This window comes from Pinus tabuliformis, chromosome 1_1, assembly GCF_031772625.1.
Source record: "Pinus tabuliformis cultivar Carrire ecotype Pingquan chromosome 1_1, CPIR1, whole genome shotgun sequence".
Classification (NCBI taxonomy): Eukaryota; Viridiplantae; Streptophyta; class Pinopsida; order Pinales; family Pinaceae; genus Pinus; species Pinus tabuliformis.
Genome location: NC_142297.1, coordinates 230,500,981 through 230,519,699, shown reverse-complemented (window position 1 = coordinate 230,519,699; position 18,719 = coordinate 230,500,981).

Genomic DNA, 18,719 nt, shown 5'->3' with positions numbered 1-18,719 from the left:
AATGTAAGTTTTTTGGTTTGATGGGGGGTTGATGGGTCCGACAAAGTCCAGAGCCCAGCGTTCGAAAGGTTCGATCACCAATTGAGGCCGCAAAGGCATTTCGTCTGCTGGGCCAGGTCGTCCTATACGCTGACAACTATCACAGGCCTGGAAAATTTTTTTGGCATCTTTGAAGATTGTAGGCCAGTAATATCCTGTTTGTAATACTTTGTGTGCTGTCCTTCGTTCAGCGAAATGTCCTCCACATGGCCCGTCATGGCAGGCTTTCAAGATATCAAAGATTTCGTCTTCTCGAATACATCTTCTGATTTCCATATCTGCGCCTGTGTGAAATAGATAGCCCCCAACCCACGAAAATCGATTGCTTTTCGCAACGATCTGTTTCCGTTCGTTGGGAGTTAAATGTTTTGGAAGCTTACCCACTGCAAGATAATTAGCCACATCAGCGTACCAGGGAGTCTGAACAGCGACTGCAAATAAGTGTTCATCTGGGAATTGGTCCTCAACTGCTGCTGTTTCAACTGCTTTTGGTATTCGTGAAAGAAAATCAGCTACAGGGTTCTCCTTCCCTGGTCAGTCTCTGATTGTAATGTCGAATTCCTGCAACAAGATCAACCACCTGGTTATTCTTCCATTTGTAACAGGCTTATTTGCTAAATACCTAATAGCAGAATGGTCTGTAAACAAAATAACAGGATAGCCTGTAATATAGTGTCTAAATTTATTAATAGCATGTATCACAGCTAAAAATTCTTTTTCGGTAACAGTGTAATTTAATTCAGCCGGAGCTAAATTTTTGCTGATGTAATAGATAGCGTATGGTCTTTTCTCTTCTTCTTGGCCCAACACTGCACCGATTGCTGTGTCTGAGGCGTCGGCTGAAATTTGGAATGGTAAGTTCCAATTAGGTCCTCTGAGAACTGGAGTTGTAGATAGCAACTTTTTTAACTCTGTGAAGGCTCGATCACATTTTTCTGTCCACAAAAAATCAACATTTCCAGTTAATGCATGTAGAGGTGCGGCAATACGTGAGTAATGTTGTATAAATCGTCTATAATACCCAGAAAAACCAAGAAAACTGCGTACCTCTGTTTGATTAGTGGGGGTTGGAATAAGCATGAGTATTTGAATTTTAGCCGGGTCTACCTGAATTCCAGCTGCTGAGATGTGATGTCCCAGAATGAGTCCTTCTGTCATCATCATGTAACATTTTTCGTGACTCAAGCAAAGCCTGGTAGCAATGCAACGCTCTAGAACTTTTTCGAGAGTGTCCAGGGCTGGATCAAAATCATCTCCATATGGTGTAAAATCATCCATATAGACTTCCAATCCATCATTAATTAAATCTGCGAAGATGCTAAGAACAGCCCGTTGGAATGTGGCCGGAGCATTACATAATCCAAAGGGTAAGACTCGGTATGCGAACGTTCCCCAGGGGCAAGTAAAGGTAGTCTTGTCCTGGTCTTCAGGGGCGATCTGAATCTGGTTATATCCGCTGAAGCCATCCAAGAAAGAAAAAAATTTCTTGCCTGCTAAGGTGTCCAATACCTGGTCTATGAAAGGGAGAGGGAAGTGATCTTTTTGTGTAGCTTTGTTTAATTCTCTGTAATCAACGCAGATCCTCCATTTCCCGTTCTTTTTAGGTACTACCACAAGTGGGGAGACCCATTTGCTGTCAGAAATAGGATAAATAAAATTAACGTCTAATAATTTCTGCAGCTCATCTTTTACAACATCTTTTAAATGGGGATTGAGTCTTCTCTGTGGTTGGCGAACTGGTCTTGCATCTTTCTCGATATAGATACGATGTGTACATAGCTGGGGATCAATCCCCTTCATATCGGGATAGTCCCAAGCAAATGCTTCCTGATACTTTCGTAGGAGCTGGATGAGTTTGGTCTCTTGTTCAGGTGTCAGATTAGCGTTAATGTTTAAAGTTTTACCCGGTTCAATTTGTATTACTTTGCTGTTAGCAACAGAGGTTACAGGTATATTTGGGTCATTGTCATCTTTTAGAGGATCTTCCTCTAATTCGTTATCAAATGCCGCTTTTATCATAAAGCATTGTGTATACGATGTGGACTCTGTTTGATTAATGAATTTATTGATGGCATCATCTTCCGTTTGATCTTTAAAATCTAGCGCTTCCTGAACTGTTAATGGTGGTCTAATATTATCAGTAATATATGAGGCAGGGCGCAGATTGGTCATCGATATATGAGGTGTGATGCTTGGCTGGGCTGGCGGGTACAAGATTAAATTTTTGATATCCGGTCCTCTGGTTATGGTCATGTTTCCCTGCCAGCATCCAATGTAGGCGTCAGCAGTAGCGAGCCATGGTCTACCTAGAATTAGCGGATGTCCATCTAGTCGGGTTTTGGGATTAATCACCAGAAAATCGGTCGGGTATTCCCAAGAGTCCACTGAAACCATGACATCATACAAGGTGCCTTCTAGTCTTATTACTGATCGGTCAGCTAGTTCTAGTAAAGTGGAAGTAGGCTCTACCGATGTGATTCCAAGCTTCTGGCAGGTTGATGTTGTCAGGATGTTAATCGCAGCCCCTAGATCTACTAAAACGTTGGTCAGGGTCTGCCCACAGACTTGAACAGTGACAATTGGGTTTCCAGGATCCTCATATTTAATTGGTGTTTCTTTCCCTGATAAGAGGTCGGATAAGGTGCCGACTACCTGGACTCTAGGGTTAGGGGTTATATTTCTTTTTGTTTTTCTGCTACACAGGTCTTTTATGGTTTTTGCATATATGGGGATGTCCTGTATAGCCTGAAGGAATGGAATTCTTATATACAAGTTTTGGAGTTCTCCCAGAATATCAAAATCCGGATATTGCATTTGTCTTGGAATGGCCAGTCGTTCTGGGAAAGGTGGAGAAGATGTAAGTACTTGCTGATGAACTTGGTCTTTACTTACTTCTTCTTGTTGTGATGGTTGTTCTATCGGTAACTGGTTTTCAATATGAGCGGTTCTATGTCCCTCAGTTTCTATTATTCGCCTAGATCTCAACTGAAGATCATTGCACTCCTGTAGAGCAGATTCAATCTCGGAAGATTCTATAATTTGAAGAGATTGAACTGGCCGATTATTTGGGTTCGGGTTGGGTTGGGCTGGGAGCTGCGGTCTTAGGTTGGGCTGGGGATTTTGTTGCAAGGCTGGCAGAGTTGGTTGAGGGAGCGGAATTGATCCTGGCGTTTGATATGTCGATCTTGGCCAGTTGCTCTGCCAGGGTGAACTTTACGAAGTGGAAGGGGTCCACTGCGGAGGATATGAACTATTTGGCCAATATGGTGGAGGATAAGGAAAGTTTGGCCAACCAGCTTGGTTCATCCAAGGGTTCGGAGTAGGAAACATTTGAGGCGGCCAATTTGAAAACGGGTGCTGAGACTGATTTTGCCACATATTCTGTTGCTGAGCATTAAATTGCGGAGATTGAAAAGAAGAGGAGGGATCTTGAAACATACCAGGTTGCCTAGGTTGCCATTGACGACGTTGGTTGATAAAGTATGCTGATTCTGGTTCCTCTTCTGCTTCTTTGTACACCGCCTTTAAACCAGGGAGCGAGGGACAGCTTTCAGTCAGATGGTCCTTGGTACAAATAGCACATATTTGAACTGTATCGAGCGGGCATTCTTTCTGGCTATGTTTCTTCCTGCATCGTGGGAAGAAAATTGCTAGATTCTGTTCCGCTTCTGCTTACTTCTGTTTAGCCTGCACAATATCAAGCTGTGTTGTTAATGTCCCCATGATATCAGTTTTAAAATTCTCTAACAGATTTCCAAGTTCCACTCGTGATACTCCTTCTGTTGATGTTCGATTGTCTCTAGTGAAGCGATCATATTCTGCTGGTTTTATCCGTGTGCTGCCTCTTGAGCTCCTGATACACAGATCAATGATGTCAGCAAAATTTTCCTGATAAATGTCTCCTTTTCCCATAATATTCAATGTTTCAATCCATTGCTCCTTCATACCTCTAATTAATGCAGTTTTCAACACGTTATCGGGCAGAGGTAACGATGCATATGGAGATCTCTGCAAGTTATATTGGAAACGTTCTACATATTCTTCTAAAGTTTCATTTGGTCTGGCAGACATTTGAAATATTTCATCCTTTAGTTCTCTTGATCTACAATAATCCTGATATTTTTTTAAGAAGGCCGCTTTCATTTCGTCCCAATTGTTTATGACTCCACCACCTAGACCCATGAACCATCTCAGAGCTGCTCCCTTCAAGGTAGAGGGAAACAGTTTTAGCTTCTGGGGATCAGTGGTGTAATCGTATCCCCTGCATAACACATCAAATTCAAATAGAAACGCATCAGGGTCTTCTGATGTGAGTCCATGAAACGTCGAAATATGTTGAAGCGGAATTGCCTTCATTGGTGCATTCGCAGCAGAATCTACTATGGGATATTGCAAAGTAGAGGTTTGGGTATTTGGCTGATTCTGCGCCATGGAATCAAATATATGCCAGTAATCTTCAGGAATTTCCAATAGAGTATTCCTTGGTTGAGGAGGGGTAATCTTAGCAGGAACTGTTTTTACAGCACTCCCTTTATCAGGGATAATGATGGCCCCTACGGTCTGAGGTGAATGAATTCCCTCAACAAGGATTTTTGCAGCGCTTCCGTTATCCGGACTATTTAAAGGCTGGTTTAGTTCAATAGGAGATCTAGGTTCCTCGATTTCCCCTGTTTCTCCTTCTCCTTCGCAAAGGTTACTAAAATTTCCTTCGTGCACTGGTCCAGGAGTCGAATTGTCAAATTCTTGAAAGTCCTGCTCCTCTGTCTGACTGTGCACCTCCGCAAAGGCTTCAGATGGTAATTCTGAGGCCTGAAGGGAACTAGCAGGTTGTTTAGAGTTTACTTTCTTATAACCTACTGATGGCGAAGATCCGGCTTTCTTGTAAATTTCGTCTATAAAGGTCTTTCGTCCAAGGGTCGCCGACCCCTTGGCTTTTTCGATTTTGGATGGAGGCTTTTGATTCTTTTCTGGCTTTTTCTGCTTAGTCATGCACTCCAATTAAATTACTAAATCAATTCTGCTAGGAAAGCGGACGGTGGAGCAGGGCTTTTACATGCTCCGCACGCAGGTTCTTACCTTCCGTTTTTAAAATCCAGTTCTCCCCTAACAGATTCACACACTACCCTGTTAAAAAAAACAAATGGCTATGCCCCTTCCCCGGCAACGGCGCCAAAATGTGGAGCTGTAACAAGGGTCTTTTTCACCTCTAGTTATCTCACATTACAAGTCAATCCGGGAGCGTTTTGTTATTGTAAGGGACATCTTAATTTGAGGCTATTTGTCAGGATAATGCTTCGTAGTATAGATCTAAAGAATACAAGAGTAAACGGATGCTAATGCTAAATTACTTTTGCATAAAGAAATCACACACGCAGCAACTTCGTCGGTCGAGGGTATGGAATTAATAACCTATCCCCCTAGAAACTGATGAAGGAGTATGGATCATGATCTGGGAGCATTATAGCGTCTTCTATATCTCACAACAGTCTTGAACCTCCTCTCATGCCACTTCAATAAACGCAAGCGAAAGGAACAGCAAGAAAACAGAATGAAACAGCAACTTCAGAAATGGAACATCAATAAAAGGAACGGCAGTAAATGGAATGGCAATAAATGGAACGGCAATAAAGAAACTAAGTCTCGCGAGGTCTACACTTCCAATCCTTGGCACACACTTGCATACAAAAAGGAAAGCAATCATTTATACAGGTTTGTAGCTTGATCAAATGGAACAGCAAATTATCAAAGACAGGAAACGTCAATCATATATATATCAAATGGAACAGCAAATCATTAAAGACAGGAAACGTCAATCATATGTACACGATCTGCAATAGTCACCAACAATCCATTAACCCCAATCACCTGTAGCTGAAATATTCCACTTATGAATTCTGTAATTAGTGCAAACAACTCAGATCAACAGTATGCGAAGAATCCTTTATTACAGAGATTTATAACAGGGAAGCTACAGATGAATAAATATGAAACAACATGTAACCATAACAGATTATGAGAAACAAACCACACAAAGCAGAATTGTAATGGTACAATCAGCCAGTGTCTGTTGGAGCCGGGCCTAAAGCTTCCAATGGCGCACTGCCGTAAACTACTTCAGACGCACAGAGAAATTAACACCGAGATATTATATTAACGCATCAATGAGAGTACAAAACTAAGTCTCAGAGAGACTCAATAGTCTGAGTTCAACTGATAATAAAATTCATGAATAGAAAGTTAAAGATACAAAAGTCATCCTCTAGTTTCAATGCTACCCTCCTTTTATACAATTAACGGCGGAGTTCATCGGTCGACAAAACGATTGATCGTAGTGATCCCTCAGGATCGAAGATCCCGAGGGATCCGCTAAACTGTTAACGCTTTCCTTTACTCAGCCTGTAATTCTGAACTGGCAGTCCTTCATCTTGTTTCGGACTGATCTCCCTTGATTTACTCGACCTGGTCTGAACCTTATTTAGAATTGGAGGGACAGCCATTATCTTCTCGTCAAATCCCCGTTTCGCATTGCGCCTTCCTGCTTTTACCTTTTCCTGCGTAGAGAAGACAACTGTTAGTGATTGGATCATTTTAGACTCGTTGTCTTTGCATTTCCCCTACTTTATAATAAAGAAAAGATTACAACTATTGCTTAAAACATCACTAAATCATTTATTAAAACATACCTTCCCAATGCTCTACACTCATTACTAGGGGGAGGGGGGGGTGTGAATCAGTAGTGCGAGGGTTTATTAACTTTTAAAATCCTTTTATCAAAACAACCAAGAATCAGTAGCCCATCAACTAACATAATAAATCATCATAAAATCAACATATGAAAGCACCATGAACAATATTAATAATGCACGCAAGAGAACACAAAAGTTTTATGGTGGAAAACTTTATGCATGGCAAAAAATCACTCATTGTTCCTACTACTCAAATCATTTATTAGGTGTTGAACTTTTTTTTACATAGAGGATCTTACAACCATAAGTTGGAAGACTTAACTTCCTTCATAATATATTAGCACCTATCAAACATGAAATCTATTTCTCTCACGAATCTACAGAAATTTATCCGTTGGAAGCCCCCACAACCAACGATCCTCACCCAACTCCCATTGGACTATCCAACTCCTATTGGATGGATAAATTTGTCCCTTCTATTAAATATATTGAATCACTATCTACTCTGAAGCCTCCACGCCTTCACTTCATCCATGCAAACCACATTTCATACATTTTCAAACTAGGCTCTCAAATCTGCTCAACATGAGTAACCTAGCAACTTCACCGATCTGGAAATGATAGGTTGTATTACACACACTACTCAACACAGCTACAATATGTTGTCGAGAACAATGTATCGCACTCTCACACAAGTATATGTGAAATTAACCTCAATAATTTCCAAACCAATACCACGAGCAAATACCATGGTTATGCCAATACCCAAGTGTTATAGACATTTTTGTGCCTTACAGCATGAAGCATGAAATGTCCATAATCTAAGGGATCCAAAGTCCCTAAACATGTTGTTCCTACCCCTAGAGGAACAAGGTCAGCAAACCACAGCACTGAATAAAAGTTCTCCACCTGAAAACACTCAAAAACAAGGCAATTCTGGATCATGTCAACTGCTCCACTGAGCATCTGCGCTGAATGTCAACTGCTCCACTGTCTACCTGCGTTGAATGTCAACTGCAAAGAAGGCTACCTGCGCTGGGCGAGTTTGGACATGTGGCACAGTCATTCCTCAAGGTGTCAATGCCCAGGAAACTTCTAAAATGACACTTGGATCATGGAATTCGACTGGTGATGAGTAAGAGGGTCTAGATCTCCAAGTGGAAGCAAGAACCTCCAAGTGGACTCAAGAACTGAAGAATAACTGAAGTGAGAGAGGACACTAGTCAGCTCTCAAGCTGACTCATCCTTTCTCCAAAACTCCTATATATAGATCTCTCTCATGAGGTCTAAGGAGGCTGGAATCTTGTAAATGTAAAGAATTGTTGTTGGTTTGAGTTTAGAACTATTGGGTGATTTGCTTTGAAGGAGGTGAAGAGGAGATTTCTTTCTGCTGGGAGGTGATGCTGGATTGGGCCTCTTATGGTTGTATCACTTCCTGAACTTTACTTCTTCCATTAATAAAGCATTTGAGGTTCTTCTATATGCATGTGTCTCAATGATGTATTGTTATACTTGTGTATTTGATTTATTCTAATCCTTGAATCAATTATGAATGTATGCTTCTTGTAGTTTCCCTCTCTTGCCATTTTGCAGGATCTTGGTGTAGCTGGGCCAGTGAAAGAGCAAGGAGCTGGGAGCAAGTAGCAAGGAGAGAAGATTGGATCAACCATTAGCGAAGGACATCGGTTAGTGGATCTCTTTCTCCCCTATTTTACTTTCATAAAGAAGAAATCTTAGATAGCTTTGCTTCGATTGTTGCTGAGGTACTATCACCCTTAGAGTGGGATAGGGTCATTCCGTATTGGATACTTTTCCCAACAACACCAAGACACCTATATGATGGTAATATCCAAACTAATACCATAAGAAAATACCATGGTTATGTCAATACCTATGATACTCGTACCATTGTACTACCAAAACCAAGATCATCTGTACCAAAGTACTACCTGCTCGACACACACCAATACCATCACAATTGCAATTGGATCCTGTAGTCATCAATATTCTTAGCAAAGGTCTGGGGTTTGCAGTGACACCTAAAAACCTTCCCTTTGAAAAGATGATTTGTAGCATCGAGGAGGGGATCAGTAACCTTACTATAGAAGATAAAGAAACGTTGAGGCAAGAATGCTCTCTCATCATGAGGAAAACCAAAATTCCCAAAAGAAACCTGAGTAAAGAGGAACAAAGAGCCTTCAATTCCTTGCGAAGCAATGACAAGGTCGTGGTTCTTAAAGCAGACAAAGGAGGAGCTACGGTCATACTGGACAAAGAAGATTATGTTTGTAAGATGAATGATCACCTAAATTGTGGCAGTTATAAGAAGCTAAGTAGCAATCCCATCCCCAAAATCGCGAAGGATGTAAAGAAGATTATCTCTAATTCAAGCCTCGACGAAAAGTTAAAGAAGAAGTTGACCCCCTCCTGTGAAATTGTTCCCAGAATCTATGGATTACCCAAAATCCATAAGGAAGGGGTCCCCCTTAGACCAATAGTTAATACTATTGGTTCCCCAACCTATGAGCTTGCGAAATATGTTGCAAAAATTCTTAAGCCCCTTGTCGGAAACACTGATTCCTTCATCAAGGACTCCCAGGACTTTGTGAATCTTATTAAGAATGAGAAATTGGAACATGATGATATCCTTGTAAGCTTTGACGTGGTATCCTTATTCACTAAGATCCCTCTTGATGAAGCCATTCAGGTTATAAAAGAAGTTGCTGATCCAGGGACTGCAAAGCTGGCTGAGATCTGCCTAAGATCGACTGTGTTCACCTTCCAAGGAGTATTTTATGAACAGACATCCGGTGTGGCAATAGGGTCCCCCCTTTCACCAATAGTGGCCAACCTATACATGGAATACTTTGAAAAGAAGGCCCTGAATTCATATCCTTTGAAACCAGCCTAGTGGAAGCGATTTGTCGATGACACCAATATAAAATGGACTCATGGTAAGACAGAACTCGAAAAGTTTTTCACTCACTTAAATTCGATCTCTCCAGATATAAAGTTTACTATGGAACTTGAAGAAAACAAGAGCATTCCGTTTTTAGACGTCCTAATCATCAGAAAAGAGGATGGCTCTTTGGGCCATAAGGTATTCAGGAAATCAACCCACACAGAGAGTTACCTCCATGCTGATTCCCACCATCACCCTGCACAGAAGGTTGGTGTTCTAAACACGTTGGCCATCAGAGCCCTTCGAATTTCCGACTCAGAGCACCTGGAAGAAGAGAAGAAGCATCTAATCTTAACTTTTAAAAGTATTGGCTACAAGGAGCAGGAAATCAAAAAGGCCATAGAGAAAGCTGAAAGAAAGTTGGTTTCTCATGAGCCTAAGGCTCAAGACCAGCCTAATTGTGGTATTGTTTTCCTACCGTATATCCATGGGATTACGGACAAAATCGCTAAAATCCTAAAAAAGAAAAACATTATCACTCATTTCTCAGCTCCTGGTACTATCAGACAAAGCTTGAAGTCTGTTAAAGATGATATCGACAACCATCAGCTTAAAGGAGTTTATAAAATAGAGTGTTCCTGTGGAAAAAGCTACATTGGTGAAACAGGTCGCTCCCTCCAAACAAGACTCAAGGAACATGGCGCGGATATTAAGAACGAAAGATCTCGTACTTCAGCCCTGGCAGAGCACTCCTTAAAAACTAAACACCATATCTGTCTGGAAAGCGCATCAATTATCGCTAAGGAAGAGCAACATTAGAGACGAAAGATCAGAGAAGCGCTTGAAATTATCAAACATCCTCATAATTGGAACAGAGATAATGGCATGGAGATTAGCGGGAGCTGGCTTCCCTTGATCAAGGAAATAAAAATCGCAAACGCAAGCGCATCCCCTGGTTAAGACCTCAGCAAGTAAGTTATCCCTCTCCTTTCTTGTGTCTTCAGTCTTTGTTTTCATTTAGGTCTAGGTTTAGAATTTCCATTAAAATTCTAGGTTTATTAATTTCTTTATTGCTATTGAGTAATATATTAATCATTATATTAATTTATTATAAATATTAATTATTTATAATAGTTAATATAATATAATTAATATTAATAATAATAAATTAATAATAATTTAATAATAATAATAATTTAATTAAATTATTTAGGAATTAATATTAATTAAAATTAATTTCATTTTAGTATTAATATTCCCTAGGTTTAGAATCATTTTCAGATTAGAATTATTATTTCCCTAGGTTAAAATTAATTTCATATTAGAATTTATATTAATTTCATTTAGATCTAGGTTAATATTAATAAAGCAAATTAATAATATTATATCAAATTAATAAAGCAAATTAATAAAACAAATTAATATTAATACAAATTAATATTATTCATATAATAATATTAATAAAACAAATTAATATTCTAGAATTATTATTTCCCTGGGTTTAAATTAATTTCATATTAGAGTTAATATTAATCTCATTTAGATCTAGGTATAAATTAATTTCATATTAGAATTAATTTTAATTTCATTTAGTTCTAGGTATAAATTAATTTCATATTAGAATTAATATTAATTTCATTTAGTTCTAGGTATAAAATTAATAAAACAAAGTTATATTATAACAAATTAATAAAACAAATTAATAATATTAAAACAAATTAATACTATATATTAAATCAAATTAATATTAAAACAGATTAATAATATTATATATATATAATATATTAATAAAACAATCTAATATATTAAAAAAATTTAAAAAAGAAAATTAATTTTAGATTATATAAAATTAATTAAAAATTTAAAACAAATTAATAAAAATTTTATAAAATTTTATAAAATTAATTAAATTTTTTTTTATAAAATTAATTAAAAATCATTTCAGCCGACAGTTTGTCATTCTAAAAGTTTTATCCTCATCACTATTTATTATTTCTTTGTTGCTCTTCTGTCATCATCATTCTCATATCCTGATGATGGATCCCATTTGGGATTTGAAACGTTGGTACAAAAATGTTAAAACTGTGGATTCTCTGGTCATTGATTCAAAAGATTCAAGCCACAGATCTCTGAAATCCACCATCACAATTGTCAAAGCACCCTGCAACTAACAATCCAAGCAACATAATCATAACATTTGCACATAAGACATGCATTCACTCATCTCTCATAACCATACACACTCAAGCCATCTACAATACAATCATCTGCAATACATGCCCAGGTTGACATTAATGCTAACCATCAATCACTGCAACACAACAACAACAACATTAATGTATCTGCAACACACACATCTCCACATAGGTTATCAAGTTAACATCAATTCCAACCATCAACTCGTCATCAACACCAACAATCTCCCCCTTTGGCATTGATGTAAACCCTAGCTAAACGATCAAATTGACCTTTGAACAACTTGACTCCTCAAGCACTCCCCCTTTGACATCAATGGAAAAGGGCTAAACTCATCAAACACTCTACTGTAAACATAATAACTCCCCTTGAAAATTGGATGGAACTGATCATAATGCAACAACAAAATCATACTCTCTCATTCCTTAAGGTGGTATGATAGCAAAAATAAGAAACAACAATAACACAAGTCAGTATCTCCTAATGCAGCAATAGCATCACCAATCAATAAATCCAAAAACACTTCTCCAACCAAGACAAAAACTAAACATCATAAGCACCAACAACAAAAAAAAAAATAAACTCAGTAGTAATGAATGGATGTATCCAAGTATAAACAAACTCAATCAACAACTCCAACCTTATTAACCTCTCTATTGACCAAGGAAACATCATAAACATCAACAACGATTTAACATGAGCAGTAACATCATCCTCCCAAGAAGCAACAAACTCAACCATCAACATCACCAACAACAGACCATATCCATTAGTTAACAACATCTGAGAATCAATTTAACAAACACATTTGATAGCCAACTATACACTAGACATGCTCCCCTTGAGCATCAACATCATCCTACAAATAATGTCTTCTTGTTGAAATCTACACCACATGAACCAAAAGATTGACTCTCCATAACATGACTAGTACATAGGACATACATAAGCTCATATATGGTTGTCACAATCAACCACATTAATGACTCTATGGAACCAATTTTGACATCTTTACACTCTTTATCCAACCAATGACATGACCAGAATTTTTTGAACATTTATTACAGGGCCTTATAAATGAGATCAATGGCTGAATATGACAGTAACTAAAACAACACTCACTTTTACAGGGCTTTAATATGAAATACTAGATTATGATGTTGATATCCATGCATACAAATAGTTGAAGTATGAATTCCTTAGACACATGACTCTTTACATGACAATGATTGCCAAAGTAACCTTCTATACATGGAATCTCGAACCAAACTATGGTTGGTTCACAACATTACAAATCCTTCTCGAAACATATCACATGAATAAGCATAAGAATTACAATATGTCCTTTTACAACGAGAGCAAGGATAATGATAGCATAGGTGGTACTCTTCAGTGATAATAGATACATGATAAATTCTTTGAGGCCAAGTAGAAATACAAAGATAACATGATGAAAGGTCCTCAACAACAAACACTAAAAATAACAACAGTCCAACATAAAACTGTCATAACTAACTAAGGTACAACCCTGTCAGGTTTCATCCACATCTAGTCAATCCAGTCTCACCCATGCCAATGGATATAAGACGCTACAACTTTTACCAAAAAGCTCATCAAACACATCATCATCATGAACATAAGGTCTCTATAAACGTGAGAAAAGGGAAAACAAAAACACATATAACAAGATCACAAATGACCTCTGTCGCAAATGCCAAGCCTTCTCTTTACGATATAACAAAGAAATATATATTTATAACATAATCCCATAATAAATCCTCTCATTCAACCAATGCAATAACACTCTTAGTTCTCTAGAGTAGTATGCTTATCACATCATAAGGAAAAGACAAGTAGCATATAAAAAAATCATGAATGCAAGTTGCCGGTCATATATCTCAACCAACAATGTGCATCCCAACATTTGACTTTTATACTAATAAATGCACACAAAGTCAAATCCTTTTTCACTGTAAAATTTACCATAAAGTAAGTTACAAGAATTTGGTGGTCATAAACAACTTCTTGTGAACATTTTGTGAAGTAATTGAAGTGAAGTTCTGAGCTATTCCAACATTCATGGCATCACACATTATGAGTGTCATTATGATGGCACCAATTCTCTTAATTCCATGCTTACTTTTGGAAAATTTTCATGGTTGATTCATTCCAATAATTCTCACACACAAAATAAATTCTCTTTACCAAATTTTCATGCACCATTATCCATGTGTGATTGCTCATCAAAAGTAAATTGTCCATGGTTTAGAATTTCAATTGATGGTTTTCTCAAACCATTTGTCCCATAAAAAACATTACTCCATACCAATATAAATTCAATCAAATATTTAAGCACTAGTTGATTTAATAAAAGCATTCTCAAACCAACACATGGTTTCCTGAAAACCAATCAAGACTTACAACCCCCTAATAATTAATACTTGAGAGTGCCAAAAATGATTATGGCACTAATTTCTAGTTTTAAAGCATCATTATAATTTGTACATTCACTTTCAATTGCATGTTCATGCTTTACTAATTCCAATGATGATTCACCAAATATATCTATATAAAAATTCCACTCATCATTAGAAATCAACCCATGGTTTATATAAACAAATCATGGTTTCTAAGAAAGAACACTTACAACCTAAAACAATGGGCCACTTGAACAAATGGATTATAATTTACTGAGGAAAATGATTTGTACTCCATTCGATTCTCATCCACGTATGATGGTTTTCACAATTATTTTCTCATGGGTTTAAAAAACAATTTATGGGTTTCTACATTGCTCGGATTGTAAAAAAAAAAAGTATCCCTTCATTCATAACTCAACATAATGTTGTGTGGGTCCATATTATATTAAATAATGGTCCACAAAGACGAAATCAATTAACTATTAAACCAACTTTTAGACCATATTTAACCAGAAAAAGAAATTAGTGACTATTGCTGCAAGACCAAATCAAACCATTTCCCTTTGGAACCAAATCATATTCCACTTCCTAACTATTGCAATATAAAGACATTGATACACCCAAAACCTTGTGCCACCCATTAAAAATTACATGCATTTCACTTCCTAACTATTATTAGGATATAAAGACATTCATACACCCAAAACTTTGTGCGACCCATTAAAAGTTACATGCATACCTCCAGAATTCCATTCGGCTCAATCTTCTTCACACCAATTGGACATACCACTTTTATTCTTAGCCGCCAATAAAATGCACTCATGCTCGAAAAATAATTAGGTCCAACCAAGATTTACTAGTGAAAAACTAGATTAAATCAACTCATTACGTACTATTCCATTTCCCCATTTTTAAATAACCAAACTTTTATTTGTGCGGGTATTTCCTCATCATGGGCAGGGAAAAAATCCAATCAAATGCACATTTTTTTTTTTTCCAAAGTTTAATCGTTGATTATTGGTCAAGTGCAAGTACTTCTTTGTTGATTCTTTGTCAATTGCAAGTACTTCTTTAGTGTACAGGGTACTCAAACATAAGATTTAGCCATAGATTTTCCACGAAAGTATGTGGAGTTAAATGGCCAAACTCAAGTCATACATTCAGATATAATGTCATTAAGAAAAACACACACACAAAGATATAATTTGTTGTCTTACACATAACAATTACATAAATAACAATACCCATAAAATAACTATTTTTACCTGGGTACTGATGGGGCTACTTTTCCTACTTTTCCTTGATTGATTGCTTGAGAATTCTTCTCATCTGACTGCTTCTTTAGTCGGAAAATCTTGTCATTTTGCTTCTATAATTAGTTGAAATGTGACCAAATTTATGACAGTTAAAACATATGATATTTTTCATACCCTTCATTGTCACATTCTTTGGCTTCTGATCTTGATGATGATTTGCTTCAATGTTGTTGGAAGTTTCTACTTTGAGCTTTTCGATTTTTGCCTCATTTTCTCCTTTTTGGCTTGATCTTCTTTCTTCTTTTTCTGCTTATAATTTCTTACAATGGTTTATCTGATCCTTAAGATGATTGCCAATTTCTTCTTTTGTCTTCCTTGCCTTCTCCAACTGATTTTTTAGATCAGAGTTTTCTTCCTTGAAAAAAACTCTTTCTCTTCAAGAATCTGAAGAAACTTCTTTAGATCTTTTTTCTCCAATGTAAGCTTCTTTATCAACCTTGTCTGAGATTTGTTTTCCATTTCAAGGGTTACTAATCTCTTAATCTCTTCTTCCTTAAATTCTTGCAGTAGAAACACACCTTGCTCACCTCATGAGGAATCAACTTCAAAACATTGATTATCTTCTTCTAGGCCATCGATCTCAAGAGAATCACTATCACTAGATTCCCAGGTCGACATCAATGCCAACCACCAATCACTGCAATAGAACAACAACAACAACATTAATGTGCCTACAACAAACGCATCTCCACATAGGCTATCAAGTTGGCATCAATTCCAAACATCAACTCATCATCAATGAAACAGTGCCAACTAGGTTTCATCGGTCCAGACAAATATGCACTATGTAAGGAGGAGCCTAAGGATGTGGTTCACTTTTTTCTTAAGTCTCCTTTTGTGGTCTCCATTTGGTATGGTTTGATGAAAATCCTAAATATATTTGTTGATTATAATACCACAACTTTGGAATCCTATTTACAGGACTAGATGCTGGAATGCAAGGAATGTCATGATTTACCCCTTTACATATTTTGGGACATCTAGAGATGTAGGAACACAAATATATTTGAAAATACCCCCTTAACATAAATTGTATTTGTATGAATATTTTTGCATATTTCAATGAACTTGGACCTATGATATATTAGGGGCCTTCGAGATACATAAACTTAATAAACATATAGTGCAAATATCCAGTGGGTTTCTTTGATGGGGCGACTATTATAATATGCATGCTAGTGGGGCTTTTATTTTCATAAAGACCAGTCATTTTTATCACTTCCATTGGAACAATGTTAGGGGTTCGAATACTAGGTTTGATACTATTTCACTAGGGGGGGGGGGACTCATATTGTGCTCATTATTTATCCATATAGTCATTGGATGACTTCAGTGAATCAAAGGTGGTAATTGATTAGGCAGAGGAGAAAACTTCATCTGATTCTCCTATGCTCATAAACTAGAAGAAGAGGATAAGGTTTTTGATTGGTAGATTCCGCGGGGGTGACATTTTCCCATATACATAAAGAACATAATGGTGTTGTCGACACTCTTTCAAAGGCAGGACATAGATATATACCCGAGGAGATTTTGTATTCTTCATGCTTCAATGACAATCTAAAAAGGAACAAAGAAAATCATATATACATAAGTTTTATTTCAACAAGAGGATCTTCATATTGCCATATTTCAGTATAGATGTTATAAATTTATGGGATGTAGGGAGCATAATATGTTTTTGTTCATGTTAGACTCTTTTAGGGACGAATTTATACATGTGATATGTGATACTTTTAATGTGTTTACATTTTAATTGTTAGAATGGTGTTTGGATGAAAATTATTATATATGTGAACAAACTGATATTAGTATACAGACTATTGGTTTTTTCTTTTGCAAAAAATATGTAGGATTGAGGGAAGACACCATAGGTGAAGTTGAATTATGAAAAAATCATTGATAAGATCAAGCAAATCCATTTGAAGTTCATGAGACATCAAGAAAGTCACAAGAAAAAGATAAGGCCTAACAAAGCCAATACAAAATTGAGAGACACTTGAAGTAGGACGCATGTATTGGTTACATCTAAATAAAGAAAATCTACATGGTCCTTGTGAAATATTAAGGTTATATGGTATGGTCATGTTTAAGTGTCGGAGAAAGTAGGTGATAATGCTTACGCACTATATGTACCTCCATATACTGTAATTATTTTTTATTTTATTTTGAGCTAGCTAGATTGAGGAAATAAAATAGTATATTGGTCTTATACACAACTCAATAAGGTGAGGAACTTAGCTATAAGGGTAAGGTTCTCCCTCTCAATAGTGTGGGAAAAATCTAAAACTCTATGAGTCTTCCCTATTAGACTAGGGAACTAACAAATAAGTTTTACCTACAAAAGAGGATGTAGAACTAGAAACTCAAGCATAATTATCAATCAATACAACTTTTCAAAAGACAACATAGATAACCAGATGGGGGTAACATGAACTCTGGTAGGTTCGGTTGAAAGAACAAGTTATAGACAAGCCCAAATGGTACTCTAGGGTGATGTAGAGGAAAATTCCCCCTAATATTTTAGTAAAATATTTGGGGACCAAAAGATCTCCAAAATGAGGAGGTATGAACCCAAATTGATTACTATATAATTTAGGATCATATTTTTAAATAAAAAAAAGAGATATTGGCTTGTAAGACCCATTTTAGGGGTAGTTCATATTTTGGTGCTTTGGGGTCCAAAAACTATTAGATAATATTTGAAGCATTAAATGGCATTTTTGGGGTAGAAAAATTGCAAACAAAATTCTCAATGTATCAATACTATTCTAAACACTAACAAGTTTCAAATGGTGAAAACATCAACGTAATTGGACTTTGTATGAGGAAGTTGTTAAATAACACAAAATAATCGACACATGTTGGGTACAACCCAACTTGGCCTAGATTTTGGAAAAGACTCCGCATTTTGTGGAGCAGAGCGTGCACTGGAGAATGTAGCGAAGCGCGAAGTAGACCGCGCAATGGAGAATTTTGAATATATCACGTGGTGTAAGGGCTTCGGGGTGGGTTGAAGCCCCTCCTTTTTGTAAAAGCACTATCTTATAAAGAATTTTGGGCCATAGTTTCTTGTTTTAGTTAGTCCATGGTATTTGGACCATGGTATTTTGGTGATGTAAACCTTTAATGTAATAATATATATAGGGTGAAATAATAAATA